Source organism: Plecotus auritus (genome assembly GCF_963455305.1).
Source record: "Plecotus auritus genome assembly, chromosome: 3".
In the NCBI taxonomy this organism is placed as follows: domain Eukaryota; kingdom Metazoa; phylum Chordata; class Mammalia; order Chiroptera; family Vespertilionidae; genus Plecotus; species Plecotus auritus.
This window is the reverse complement of record NC_137772.1, coordinates 119,806,523-119,814,454: the sequence shown is the minus strand read 5'-3', so window position 1 is coordinate 119,814,454 and position 7,932 is coordinate 119,806,523. Positions and strand designations below refer to the sequence as shown.

Genomic DNA, 7,932 nt, shown 5'->3' with positions numbered 1-7,932 from the left:
ATGGCCACCTCCGCCACCTCCTGGGAGCATTTCGAGAAACTTCAGGAGATCTTCCGCAGCCTCCCTGAAGACCTATGAAGGGTGCTGGAGTGGCTCCTGGGGACTGGGGGAACAGAAGAGAAGAAATTGATCAGAGATTTTGATGAAAAGCAACAGTAAGCAAACGAAACATTGGCAGAGATGGAAGAGAAACTACATTATGCACCTCTATCTTTTCATAACCCTATGATGTCTAAGCTTTGAAACTACTGGAAGGAACTTGCCAAACTCTACTGGGAAGTGAGAAGCACACCTTTGACAGCCACATCTGGGGGCCGAGGAGACATGAAATATGGCACATACACTGTAGAGAATGAGCACATGAATCAGCTACAGTCTAAGAGGGTGTTGCTTTTGCAAGGCACTGACAGCCTGAACCAGGCCACCCAGAGTATTGAGCATTCTCATCAGATTGCCACAGAGACTGACCAGATTGGCTCAGAAATTATAGAAGAGCTGGGATAGCAAAGTGACCAGTTGGAACATACCAAAAAAAGACTGGTAAACGCAAATGAAAACTTGAACAAAAGGTTATCTGGTCAATGTCCAGAGAAATGACAACTAACAAGTTGCTGCTTTCCGTTGTTATATTATTGGAGATAGCCATTCTGGGAGACCTGATTTATTACAAATTCTTTCACAAGCATTGAACTTCCTACACAGAAGGGTTTGTGGACCAGAACTTTAACCCTGAGAATGAATGGTGTTAGAGATGTGGAATAAGCGTATTGCTGCTGTGAGCTAACAGTTCAAGAATGCACTGTGTAGCCAAACTGTGGGAAGAGGGAGGGAAGACGGAAAACCAGTTAATGTGAAGGAACAGCAACAAGACCAGTGTGACATACCAAGGTAATAAATGCTGTTTATGACTTAAAAAAATAAAATAAAATGCCAAAAGTAAATGTTAGGTCGCCGAAGGAGGAACACACGAGGCCAGAGTGCTGAGGGATTACAAAAATTTATTTGATCATCCACATACCAGGTGGCTGAGCCTGGTTGGCTCCTGCACCCAGTGAGGGGAGTCAGTGGCTTTTAAAGGACATTTGGCAGGATTTTTCTGGGCGGAGACTTCTTTATGCATACCCGGAGGGGAGAGAATGGAATGTGGTCACCGCAAGTGAAAAGTGGTCTTCAGCAAAAGGACCGTCCATAGTGAAATGACCTGAAAAGCCACTTCCTGGGGGAAGGGTATCAACTCAATTGCTCCATCAAACCTAACATTCCAGCCTTTTTGTTTTATGGAATAGGGACGAAGGTCATATCTTCTGTAATTACTTCCTGCTGAGTCAGGATGTCAAGATCACAGGGTAATGGACTTTGATAGTAGTTGGCTGGGCAAGGGGTGCAGCAGCATGATCTCCCCGAGAGACTGGCTGGTGAAGGCTCGAGAGTGATCCTGTTGAGTGACTTGGGAGGTTAAAGCTGGTCCTGAGGCTGCCACAACGTCACTTGTCTGGTTTTTGCTGTTTTTCTGGGCCTGGAGCTGAAATACAACTGAGACCTAGATGTTATTTTTAGGGGGGAAAAGAGTAGGGGTCTCAGTTGCCTCACTAGTGATATTAAAGGGGAGAATAGGTTACCCTGGGGGTGAGGTTCTTGTTTTCTTAGTTTTTCCCCTTGCTGGGCATCCACCTGTTTCTTGTAGGTCCTGAGACAGGGTTTCAAAATGGGTAGAGCAGTGGCTAGGCCCCCTATGTCAGTTTCAACCCCTGCTGTGATGCCCAGGGTTATGAGGAGAGGGATTATCTGGACTCCTCTTTTGGGTCAGATATGATGGGTTACCGGGACAGGTAAAGACTGATTATTGGGGGCTACATCTACAGTGGGTGAGAGATAGATGAGAGTACAGGTTCCTGTCCAGCTGATGGGGAGACAGATGTATGTGTTTTCCCCACAGAGGAAGAAAAATCCCTGATCATGGAGACAAGCTGAAAGGTGTAAGAAGAAGAGGTGGACTAAAGAGTATGAGATTCCCTTTCCCGGTTTCAAGCTCCAAGCTGAGAAGGTAGTCACCATGGCACTGCCAATAAGGGGTGACAGATGAGTGGTTGAGATTTTATTGCAGTGAAAGTGGGAGGGAATGTTAGAATAGGCTATTATCCAAGGGAAAAGAGAAAGGGAAGGAAAGGAACTGTTGAGGCCAGGGACCTAGATGGTTGGATAGGAAGTAAGACACTGCACTCAGACCCGCCAAATTTAGTACTTTAAATTTCCTGAGGTTATAATCTGCCACTCTCTGGCTTAATCCTTGCTGTTTTTCTGAATCTTCTGGTTTAGCTTAAGAAGTATCCAGCAACCTTGTCCTGCCAGGCTTGGAGACTGAAACCTCACTTACTTGCTCAGAGTAAAATGGCCCTTTTACAATTCTTGTAAATAGTTAACTTTAGAACTTATTTCTTTCAACATTTCTCTTTTCCTTCTCATCACATACACAACCTTCACAAATTTCACACTTTCAAATTAGCCTTCAAACCTTCCTTTTATTTTTTAAATTTTTATTTTATTTATTTTTATAAATATTTATTCTTCAGATTATTACAGGTGTTCCTCTTTTTTTCCCCCATAGCTCCCCTCCACCTGATTCCCCACCCCACCCCACCCCATGCCCTTACCCCCCGCCACTGTCTTCATCCATAGGTGTAAGATTTTTGTCCAATCTCTTCCCACACCCCTCACACTCCCTTCCCCCTGAGAATTGTCAGTCCACTCCCTTTCTATGTCCCTGATTCTATTATATTCACCAGTCCATTCTGTTCTTCAGATTTTTTATTCACTAGATTTTTAGATTCACTTGTTGGTAGGTATGTATTTGATGTCATTTTGTTGTTCATAATTTTTATCTTTACCTTTTTCTTCTTCTTCCTCTTCTTAAAGAATCCCCTTTAGCATTTCATGTAATCCTGGCTTGGTGGTGATGAACTCTTTTAGCTTTTTCTTGTCTGTGAAGCTCTTTATCTGATCTTCAACTCTGAATGATAGCTTTGCTGGGTAGAGTAATCTTGGTTGTAGGTTCTTGCTGTTCATCACTTTGAATATTTCTTGCCACTCCCTTCTGGCCTGCATAGTTTCTGTTGAGAAATCAGCTGACAGTCGTATGGGTACTCCCTTGTAGGTAACTAACCGTTTTTCTCTTGCTGCTTTCAAGATTCTCTCTTTGTCTTTTGCCCTTGGCATTTTAATTATGATGTGTCTTGGTGTGGTCCTCTTTGGATTCCTCTTGTATCGGGTTCTGTGCACTTCCTGGACTTGTAAATCTATTTCTTTCACCAGGTAGGGAAAGTTTTCTGTCATTATTTCTTCTAATAGGTTTTCAATATTTTGCTCTCTCTCTTCTTCTGGCACCCCAAAAATTCAGATGTTAGTACGTTTAAAGTTGTCCCAGAGGATCCTTATACTATCTTCATATTTTTGGATTCTTTTTTCTTTTTGTTTTTCTTGTTGGGTGCTTTTTGTTTCCTCATATTTGAGATCTTTGGTTTGATTATTGGGGTTCTTTGATCTACAGTTGAGTTTCTGTATATTCTTTATTTCAGACAGTGTATGCTTAATTTCTGACTGCTCCTTTTCCATTTTTTTGGCATTCTCATTAAGGTCCTTGAAGGTCTCACTAAGCTCCTTGGAGGTCTCATCAAGTTTCTTGGCGGTTTTCAGAAGATTCTTGAGTAACCTTATAAATGTGGTTCTGAACTCTATGTCATCCAGTAGTTTGCTTTCTTCCATTTCTGTCATTCGCGACATGTTTCTTTGTCTCTGCATTTTGCTGCTTCCCTGTGTTGATGGAGTGGCTTTGTGTGGTAGGTGACCTATAGGGGCCAGTAGCTCAGCCTCCCCAATCACCTGAGGTGGACGCTCTTGGTACACCCCTTTGTGGGCTGAGTGCAAAGTCTTGGTGTAGTTAAGCCTTGATTGCTGTTGGTACACTGGGAGGAATTGACCTTTAGGCCAATTGGCTGTGAGGACCTGCTGTGTCAATAATGGAAGAACTGCTGCGCTGGAGACACGCTTATGGTGCAGGACTTGTTTCAGTGGGGCTTTGGTGCTCACTGAGGCCAGAGTGGTGAGGGATTAAGAATTTATTTGCTCATCCACACACCAGGTGGCTGAGCCAGGATGGCTCCAGCACCCAGGGAAGGGAGTCAGTGGCCTTTAAAGGACATTTGGCAGGATTTTTCTGGGCGGAGCCTTCTTTATGCAGACCTGGAGGGGAGAGAATGGAATGTGGTCACCACAAGTGAAAAGTGGTCTTCAGCAAAGGGACTGTCCATAGTGAAATGACCTGAAAAGCCACTTCCTGTGGGTAGGGTATCAACTCAATTGCTTCATTAAACCTAACATTAAAGACAAAGAAAGAATCTTAAAAGCTGCAAGAGAAAAGCAGTTAGTTACCTACAAAGGAATGCCCATATGACTGTCAGCTGATTTCTCAACAGAAACTTTGCAGGCCAGAAGGCAAGAAATATTCAAAGTGATGAATAGCAAGAACCTACAACCAAGATTACTCTACCCAGCAAAGCTATCATTTAGAATTGAAGGTCAGATAAAGAACTTCACAGATAAGAAAAAGGTAAAGGAGTTGCCACCACCAAACCCGCATTACATGAAATGTTGAAGGGTATTAGAAGAAGAAGAAGAACTAGAACTATAAAAATGGCAATAAATATATATCTATCAACAATTAAATCTAAAAACCAAAATAAATGAACAAGCAGAACAGGAAAATGTTAGGATTTGGCTGGTGACAAAGACTGTGAAAGAATTCACAACTAAAAGAAGAGATGCAGAGAGGAAGTTTATTTTACTTTCCAAGAGAGGAAAGGGCCAAGTATTGCTAGTGAATACAGGGAAGGGAACAAAAGATGGCCTGGTCTTTTAAGCAGTGACTGTTGCCAAGCAACAAGGAAGGAAGGGACAGTTGTGTTTGAGTAGATACCAGAGGCTGTCTTGAAAAGTCACAGCTTGTTTGCTTTCCAGGAGACAGTCCAGCAGATGTCCTAGGGAGGTGTCTTATCAGTATTTTTCCCAAGCCTGTAAAACATGCTTAGAGCAAAAGTTATGAGGAGTTCAAAAGAGGCTTGTTTGAATAGGATGGGGGAAGGGACTTTCTACTAACTGGAGACTCCTTGGTGCGAATTATCCCTGAGTTGTGAAAGCAGTAGGGAGGAGGGGCATGCAAGAATGTAGCCTTGAGAGTAGCTTATTTTGTCTTGCAGTTTGAACAGAGGGGCTGTTTGAATCAGAAGAGCTGAAACTGGACAACAGATATCTAGGCTGCCTGTCACTACTTGAGCCAATTAAGCAGAGACAGGATTGAATCATGTATGAGCATTTATTCTAATAATGCTGGCTGCATGGGAGAGCAGCAGTTCACCCACAAAAGTCTGCTCTGCACCTCCCCATAAGCCAGCTGCTTATATGGGGTAGAAGGACAAAGACATCAGGGTTGTGGTATCCACTGATTGGTCAGCACCAGGGCAGAGGGTCATGGGTTTCCAATGTCCCATCTCTCTCTTTCTTGCCATGGAAAAAGTCCAACTGATGTCAGTCATGGGGTCGCTTGTCTGGTTTTGCTGCTTTTCTGGTCTTGGAACTGAAACACAACTGAGGCCTAGATGTATTTGATGTGGGGTCAGAACCTCTTGGTCCTAACATGGAAGTAGGCAAAAGGAATAAGAATGGGTAAACAAAATAAAAATGTTTATGCAGGTATGGGGATGTAGGTAAAAGGAATCAAAATGGGTATAATGATTACAGATTAAAGGCACTTCAGGCTGGGGGTTTGCAAAGGGCTGGGAGTTTGCAAAGGGCTGGTTCCTCTGGTTTCCGCAACAAGGTTGTTAATCTTTCCATGATAATAGGCAGCTCTTGGATGTGGAGGATGGGCTGCATTTCCAGGTTAACTCCCAGCCAGGTTAGAATGTGCTTTCTTTAATCAGAACAAAACAATCACAATTAACAGAGCATGATTATTATCCTATATAATAAAAGGGTAATATGCAAATTGACCCTAACAGCAGACCTACTGGGAACGACTGGTCGCTATGATGCTCACTGACCACCAGGGGGCAGATGCTCAACACAAGAGATGCCCCTGGTTGTTAGTGTTCTTCCGCAGGGGGAGTGCCGCTCAGCCAGAAGCCGGCTCATGGCTGGCCAGTGCAGCGACAGTGGCAGGAGCCTTTCCCGCCTCCACGGCAGCACTAAGAATGTCCAACTAAAGAGGGGAGTGGGCCTAAGCTGTCAGGTGGACATTCCCCGAGGGCTCCCGGGCTGCTAGAGGGATGTCTGACTGCCAGCTTAGGCCCGATTCCCCAGGGAGTGGGCCTAAGTTGGCAGGTGGAGATCCCCTGAGGGGTCCCAGACTGCAAGAGGGTGCAGGCTGGGCTGAGGGACCCTGCCCCAGCCCCTGCTGAGTGCATGAATTTTCATTCACCAGTCCTCTAGTTTCTTATAACTATAAGCTAGTCTCTACTATTCTATTTCTCCTTCCAGACCCTAACAGAACTAACAATATTGTGGTTTAATTACCAAGTGCTTCTCATAAATTGTGAAAGGCCACAACAAAGAAAAGGAGAGGCCTTCCTCTGTTCTTACAAAACAGACTCATAGATACATAGAATTTTGCCAGATGGGAGTGGGGTTGAGGGGATGGGTGAAAAAGGTGAAGATCTTGGTGGCAAAATGGCACCAGGTGTTAGACTGGCTGAGTCAGACCAGACCTGGTTTAGCAACCGCTATACTTGAATTCTGGTTAAGAAATAAATCAGAGTCAAGATTCAAACTACAAGAATAAGTTTATTTAGAAAGACATAGAGGTAGAAGAAATGGGTTCAGGAAACATGTTACCGAGGCAAAAGAAGGGCCCTTGGAGCCTAGGAGAGAGAAAGGGAAAGGTAATGGGCCTAGAGGAAGAAGAGGCAGAAAGGAAAAGCACTTTCTTGCTCCAGGAGGGAGAGAGCACTGGGTCCTCTTTCCTGAAGGCTTTTAAGGGTGGGATTCTAGGGGAGGCCCCAGGAGAGGATCTCAATAGAATATTCATCTGCTTTCCTTGTGTTCTTTCAAGGTTGTGGTCTCCACTGATTGGTCAGCACCTAGGTATGGGGTCATTAGTCAATGTAGCTGGTCCTGATGTCAGCCATGGGGTTGCTTACCTGGTTTTGCTGCTTTTCTGGAACTGGAGCTGAAACACAACCGAGATGTAGATATATTTGATGGGGGTCAGAACCTCATGGTCCTGGGGCTTTATGCTTACGGGCTATTCTCTGGCCCCTTTGTTTGTTCTTCTTTTAAGGGGATCTAACTTGTATTGTTGGAGGTGGGTTTCCAATGTCTCATCTCTCTCTGTCTCACCATGGAAAAAGTCCAACTGTGTCTTCAGCAGGGTCAAAATAAAAGCCACTGTCCAGAGTTTTTGCTTCATATTGTTTTGGAACCACACAGTCTTCCTTGGGCCCCAGGTGGCCACGAGACCCCAATGTTTGCGATTTCCCAGATAGGTGAGAATATGGGGCCCGTGAGGGAGAAAGAGCAAGAGAGTGAGTGAGAGCGAGAGTGAGAGTGAGAGCAAGAGCGCTCTTTGTTCCCCTGGGTTTTAACCAGGAGCTTTTTCACAATTAGCATCTCGAATTTTCACGGCCTTGCATTGGGGTCCACTCCCTAGCCAACAATCTTTTTTTTTTTTTAAATAAATCTTTATTGTTTAGATTATTACAGATGTTCCTTTTTTCCCCCCATAGCTCCCCTCCACCTGATTCCCCACCCCACCCCATGCCCTTACCCCCCCCCCCCGTCCTCATCCATAGGTGTTAAGATTTTTGTCCAATCTCTTCCCGCACCCCTCACACTCCCTTCCCCCTGAGAATTGTCAGTCCACTCCCTTTCTATGCCCCTGATTCT

The 7,932-nt window shown here is 44.5% G+C and overlaps 1 pseudogene across 1 annotated transcript; it reads left to right on the top strand.

Annotated features, from left to right (window-relative positions):
• On the top strand, positions 1–689 carry LOC308245612 (vesicle transport through interaction with t-SNAREs homolog 1B-like; annotated as a pseudogene). Its single transcript has one exon. The product of its transcript is annotated as a vesicle transport through interaction with t-SNAREs homolog 1B-like (transcript).
• Positions 690–7,932: the final 7,243 nt, after the last annotated feature.